The sequence below is a fragment of the Mesoplodon densirostris genome, chromosome 6 (assembly GCF_025265405.1).
Source record: "Mesoplodon densirostris isolate mMesDen1 chromosome 6, mMesDen1 primary haplotype, whole genome shotgun sequence".
In the NCBI taxonomy this organism is placed as follows: Eukaryota; Metazoa; Chordata; class Mammalia; order Artiodactyla; family Ziphiidae; genus Mesoplodon; species Mesoplodon densirostris.
The window spans coordinates 110,078,035-110,085,167 of record NC_082666.1 but is presented as its reverse complement, the minus strand read 5'-3'; positions in this window follow the sequence as shown (position 1 = coordinate 110,085,167).

The following is a 7,133-nucleotide window of genomic DNA, read 5'->3' as shown; positions in this document are numbered from 1 at the left end:
TATTTGCAGCAAGCGAGGGCTACTCTTCGTTGTGGTGCACGGTCTTCTCATTGCGGTGCCTTCTCTTGTTGCAGAGCATGGGCTCTAGGTGCACGGGCTCAGTAGCTGTGGTGCATGGGCTTAGTTGGTCCACGGCATGTGGGATCTTCCCAGACCAGGGCTCAAACCCGTGTCCCCTGCATTTGCAGGCAGATCCTTAATCACTGTGCCACCAGGGTAGTCCCTGTGATGGTGTTTTTGGATGAAATTCATATTTAAATTGGTGGTGGACTTTGAGTAAAGCAGATTATCCTCCATAATATGGGTGGGCCTCATCCAATCAGTTAAAGTTCTAATAAAACAAAGACTGACTTCCCTGTGGCAAAAAGGAATTCTGCCAGAAGACTTACAGAAATTGCACTGCAACTCTTCCTAGAGTCTCTAGACAGCCTAACCTGCAGATTATGAATTTACCAAGCCTCTATTATTGTGTGAACCAATTGTTTAAAATCTCTCTCTCTCTTTCTCTATCTTTATATAGATATGGATATAGATCTAGGTATCAATATTGATATCTAGATCTATATCTATCAATATATATGGGCACATTGTATACACCTGCTGTTGGTTCTGTTTTTCTGGAGAAACTTGACTAACATAGTGGCCCATATAAATAAAAGGATGAACCCAAGTTCACCCAGGTAGAAAGTAGTACAATGAGAACTGGAACTTAAGGCCTCATGACTCATTCAGCTGTGAACACTGACCCAGAACTGGGATCCGCAAACTCTGGCCCACTGATCAGATCTCGCTTGACTCCTAGTTTTGTGCATAACGTTTTGCTTGAACACAGCCACACCCATTCATTAAGGTATTGTGCATGGCTGTTTCTGTGCTACAGCAGCAGATAGGCAATTGCAACGGATACGTATGGTACACAAAATCCAAAATATTTACTATCTGACCCTTTACAGAAAAGATCTGCTGACCCTTGCTCTAGGATGCCATCTGATTTCTGATAGCCCCGAGGAGAATAATTCATGCACATTGGGATAGATTGTTAATCACATATCCTCCTTATGTCAAAGATCTCTTAAATGCTCACCCTTGCAATAGCCAGCTTGGGGAGCACTGCCTGAGGATGCAGAAATATTTCTTGTCAGGTCTTTCCAATCCACACTGCTCCCTGACTATGGTTCTTAAAACCTATTTTTGAAAACAATTTTATTGGAGTATAGTTGATTTACAGTGTTGTGTTAGTTTCAGGTGTACAGAAAAGTGAAACAGTTATACATATATATATACCCCCTTTTTTTTTTTTTTTTTTTTTTGCAGCACGCGGGCCTCTCACTGTTGTGGCCTCTCCTGTTGTGGAGCACAGGCTCCGGACGCGCAGGCTCGGTGGCCATGGCTCACGGGCCCAGCCGCTCCGCGGCATGTGAGATCTTCCCGGACTGGGGCACAAACCCGTGTCCCCTGCATTGGCAGGCAGACTCTCAACCACTGCGCCAACAGGGAAGCCCCACTTGTATTTTTTTTAGAGTCGTTTCCAAATAGCCCATTACAGAGTATTGAGTGGAGTTCCCTGTGCTAATAAGAAGAGCAGGTTCTTATTAGTTATCTATTTTATGTAGAGTAGGGTGTATATTTCAGTCCCAATCTCCCATTTTAACCTCCCCTCCACAATCCCCTAACCCTAAGTTTGTTTTCTACATCCATGCCTCTACTTCTAAAACCTGTCTATTTTAACCAACTACCACTCATTGCTTACTGTCTCTGGCTTCATGTACTTGATAATAAATCTATTTCTTGTTCTATCCTGGATGACATGTCCCAAGGACTGAGATAATATCTTATTCTACATAACTTGTCCTTGATATTGTCTATCTTGGGGTCTTCATCTATGTCCCAAAGAAGACAGTCACACTCTGTCTTCTAGTACTACTAATAATACCACATTTTAGGGCATGAATTTGACCCAATGCACTGAACTATCCCTTTAGAAGCTGTATGCAACCTGTCACTGGGTTTTAGCACAGGGGTAGAACTCAGATTAGTGTTCCTATTTAAACAAATCTACTTGACCAGAAACCTTTTGTCTCACCATTTATTTTATTACACAAGTAACTTCTGTCTTTGCATCTATGATGTAAATATTTTTAATTTCCTAAATTATCTGAAAAATTATTTAGAGCTTCTGATTCAGTAAGCATTGGAATTGCTGTGTTATGACTATTTCATTATTTTATTTCCAAATGTTAAATCAGGCTTCAAGCTTTGGCCAAGAGTAGACAGGAAAAGGTTTAAAAAGAAATGAAGAGTGGGAAAGACTTCTGATGCAAGGGAGACATGATAAAGATTTGATTTTGAATCAGTAATTTATACTAAAGGTTTGATTTTGAATCAATAATTTATGTCATTGCAAAATAGCTCCCTGGTAAACTTCCATTCTCTGGTCATCATTAAGTCCAGAAATCAACAGTCAAAATGTGCAGTGCTCTTCTTCATTTTCTAAACACAAACCTAGATCTAGATGAGAGGAGAATTCATTTCATCACTCAGGCTCTGGACTTATGACTCCAAGTCCTGTCTTCTTTCAACCATACCTGCTAAGTTTCTGTCTAACTTCTTGAGCATGAGGTAATGGCTTCAGCTTTCATCTCCTTCCTCAGGATATAGCTTAGTGACTATGAGTAAGGGATCTAAAACTTGAGAACTTGGGTTCAAATCTTGACTCTCAAATTTACTTGTTGAGTACTCTTGAGCATGTTATCTGTTTTTGCCTCAGTTTTCTCATCTATAAAATAGAGATAACATTACTTCTCTCATATATATATATATATATATATGATATTCAGGTTAATTTCCTATTCTCTCTAAGGAAGTAATTGGTTGGTTGGTATGAGAGATGTTGTGGCTTCCAAAGATGAAAAGTATTATTTTGTTGTAATTTCCAGCTACCTAAGGATGGGAGAGGCCCAGGACACTGCAGTCAGTATATTCTGTGGAGCAGGTTATATTGTGGTTTATTCATGAACTTTTACATGTTTATTTTCTATGCAAGTTTGTGTGCTCCTTTTTGAGTTTTGGTAGATAAGTGTTTTGTAACTTTCAAATACTTGGAGTTATATATATATATATATATATATATATATATATATATATATATATATATAACTTTTATATATACATATTTTAACATAGTAGTTAAAGCAGTGGAGAGTGTACTATAGTCTACCTAGGTTCAAATTCTGGCTTCACCCTATGACATCCCTGTGGCTTCCTCTGCTCACCTATTAAAAAGGAGTATAATAAGACTGCTGTGGTGAGTTATATGCTAAGTGCTATTTAAGCATTTGCTATAATGATTATGTATACTCGAAGGCAAGGAACTTGCCCCTTGATCGTGTCTGTATTCCTAGTGCTTAAGAATTCCTAGTGCTTTCCTAGTGCATTGTCTTAGGATAGAGATAGCTCAGTATAGTTCTTCTCACTATAAAGTACTGTTATGTTGAAAGTCTTTGCTTGTGTACTAATAATCTATGACATATCTGCTGAGGACAAGGAAACAAATAGTTTTAAAACGGCAATGGATTACAAAAGATTGTATGATGTAATGCCTTTATTATGTAATTATAAAACTAACAAATGATCATGGTAGAAAATCTGAAAAACTCCTAGACAAAATAGAGATCAATAAAATTTGGAGTAACTTTCAGAATGTAGAGTTGTCCATGAATGTTAGTGCTTTCACATTTTCCGGGACTTTAAGTAGACTCTACTTCTTAAGAGTCTATTCATGATATCTTATTTTAATGATGTTTTCCTCATGGGGACACACACACACAGAAATCTGCTAAAAAAAAAGAAAGACATGTAAATCACTGATGTTTCAGATAGCCACATGAAATAAAGTGAGAAAGGTCAACAAGCTGAAAGAATGTGCAGTAGCATCTCCTTAATTGCTTACAGAATTCTGATAATTACCTCTTTGTGGATAAAGTAATTAATGGGGAATCTAATTCAAGAAAAATGTATGAACTTCAAGCCGTCTCGAAGCCAAGTATTTCTTTCCACGGGAGGTTACTTTCCACGGCCGTGCTTCCTTATTATCTGACAGGGAAAGAGTATTGTATGGCAAAGGATCTTCCTGAAGGAGGGTGCTTCCCACACTGATTGTCATAAACGACTTCAGAATTACTGTTGCTGTATTACCAAAATCTTAAACTAGGATATTTTGGACAAATGTGGTCCTTAGTTAATTTTTAGAGCTACAAACTGTCTGATGGCTCGGCAATAGCAATTGTCTGGCTATTCTTCAGGGTGATCACAATATGGTAATGACCTTGAGGTATCACTAAAAAGCAGGAAGGTGGAAGTCTTCCTTTGGTTCCAGAGTGAAATGTGAGTTGGAGTTGGAGTTGGAAAAGAGGCCGACAACCAAGTGATAGAGAAGGAAATGTGAGGTCATTAGTGAAAAACCAGGTTTAAGTTAAGGTGAAGAGGCATGAGGAAATGGTCAGCTGTTACAGTATTACAAAGATCATCAAGAAGCAAATTCATGAATGTGGTTTGTATTGCAATCTGCTGAAAAAGAGACAAATATCCTGGCCTGGGCTTCATGGAGATTATATTTTATTGATTCTGATAATAGATTATTGTTGAAAAGGGCCTCCTATAAATTATAACCATGCAAAGGCAGCAAGATAATTTTTTTTCTTTATGTATGTGTTTCTCATTCCTACTCACTTGTCACTTAGGGGAAGAGAAAATCACAAAAAACAAAAATGTCAAATCTCAGCTATTCATTTTCAAAATATTTTTTTTCCAAATTCCAATGGTGGCAATAGGTTAACTGTTAAGATTTGTAAGGCTCAAAAAGCTAGATTTTTTACAAAGTGTAGCCAAATTTTATTCCATAAATAATAGCTTTGGAAAGAATATGTGATGATGCAAAGTTGGAAAAAGCTGGTTTTTCTTCCGTAAATGACTTCACCATGTTGGGAGAAGAGGCAGAGAAGAAATCAAAGTAATAAAACATGGGGTGAGTTTTTCTGATACGGGACTCTAGTGCTTTAAAATAGACTAGATAATCCTAGGGATAATCTGAGGTCGAACAGACCAATGCCTCATTTCCAATCTGGTACCCTGGAAGAAAACAGTGTATTTCCTTTGAGGTCTTGAGAGGTTTTTCTTCTGCTTTGTTTTGGTTTTGGTTCATTTTGTAATCAACTTTATTAAGGTATCATTTACATACAATAAAATGCAGACATTTTTAGTCAACGATTCAGTGACTTTTAATTAATGTATACATTTGTATAACTACCACCCCCATAAAGATCGATAACAATTCTAAAACCCTAGAAAGTTTCCTCCTAGGCTTTTGCAAAAGTATCCCCAGCTCCCAACCCAAGGCAACCACAGATCTGTTTTTTATCATTAGAGATGAATTTTGCCCAGTTTAGAATTTCGTGTAAGTTGAATAATACAGTAGGTGCCCTTTTGATCTGGCTTCACTTGCTCAGCATATGGTTTTTGAGAGTCATTCATGTTGGGATGTTTTAAACCAGGACTTTAGCCTGGGTGGCGATGTTGTCTGAAGGCACCTATAGGTACATCTGAGTCTCTGGCATTGTCACTGTCTGTTCTTGGCTTAGTATTTTCAACTTTACTAAGAAGCACAAGGTTGAAGTAAGGAAGACCATTGTCAGTATAATGGAGGTGAAGTGGGTTCTGTTATATAATATTCTCAGCATAAATTGACCTGCTTGGAATCATCGTGTTGATAATCGACAAAGATACTCTTCCTCCAAAAACTTTGATACTATAAAACTTCTAAAGGACGCTGTCCTAGGACTCTTTTAGTTTTCATTTTTTTGGAAATATTTCCGGAAAATTCAGATGCTCACAACCTGAAAGAAGCAGTTATTCACCTGAAGGCTAGCTCTGCTAAAGTTGAGTTGTCCGACCTTTACATGCTGATAGAACCCAAATAGCCTTGCAAAACAATGCTCTCTTATTGGACATGAGCATATGGATTGTTTAAGTTGGACGTGTATATGCAATAGAGTGAAAAAAACAAAGCATCTTTGAGTTTCCCTTGCTGTTTTTTTTTTTTCATTTAAGTTTCTATAGCATATGCTAATAGTTTAGGGTAACCTCAGGTTAGTTTTAGGTCCACTCTTTATGTAAATGTTGAAGTACTCCATACCCACCTTTTTTCTACCTTCCTTCTTTTCTTCCATCTTTCCTTTCTAACTTCTTATAATCCATTATACTTAATCCTGCATTTGTTGAGGTGGCAATTACTGTAGGAAAATTGAAAGCAGTGTGAAATTTTGCTGTTCAGAATGCATGTTGACCAAATTCTATATTGAGAAAAGGTCTGAATTTACCCACAGTAACCGTTTCTCAGTGTCTCTGAATAAGGGCCATAGAAACTGGGCTATATATAATATCCTGACAGGTATGTAGAATTCATAGCAATTGCCCTCAAAGAGCTTACCTAGCATAGATGCATATGAATGTATTTAATGATTGCTTTATTGGCAGCAGTGCCAACATACACAGTCTATTTTGTTTTATATCATTATCATTACCTGCTGTTTACCACTGTATACATCGCTAATGGTGTGGTTTCTATGGCTTGTGAATTTCACGGCCAAATAATATGTAATTTATTGCACACGTTATTGTAGAAGATGGAGACTCCATAAATTTTCGTGCACTCTTTGCCCCTTTGGACTGTATTACACTGAGATCAGGCAAAGTAATAAATTTATTTCAAATGTGCATGATAGCTAAACATCAATTAGGACTGATGGGCAATATTTCACCTTCCAGCAACATAACAGTTTTTAAAGACTAAGCCATTGAACGTGGAGTTCCTGAACATGGGACTCAGTTCACTGGGACCCCTTCTTAGAAAAATAATGGAAATCTTGAATTGGATATGTGTGGCTTATTCAAGTAGTAACTAACCAGCTACATCTTGGTTAACTTAATTTGTCACAATGGTTTGGTATTTTATTAACTCTCTTCCCCTTCTTCCCCTGACTCTCACGAGAATGGATCATGCATATCTTAAAACACACTAAGTCGTCTTCCATCCCTGTTAATCTAACTACAAAAGCACACTTTCCTTATCCAGTGTA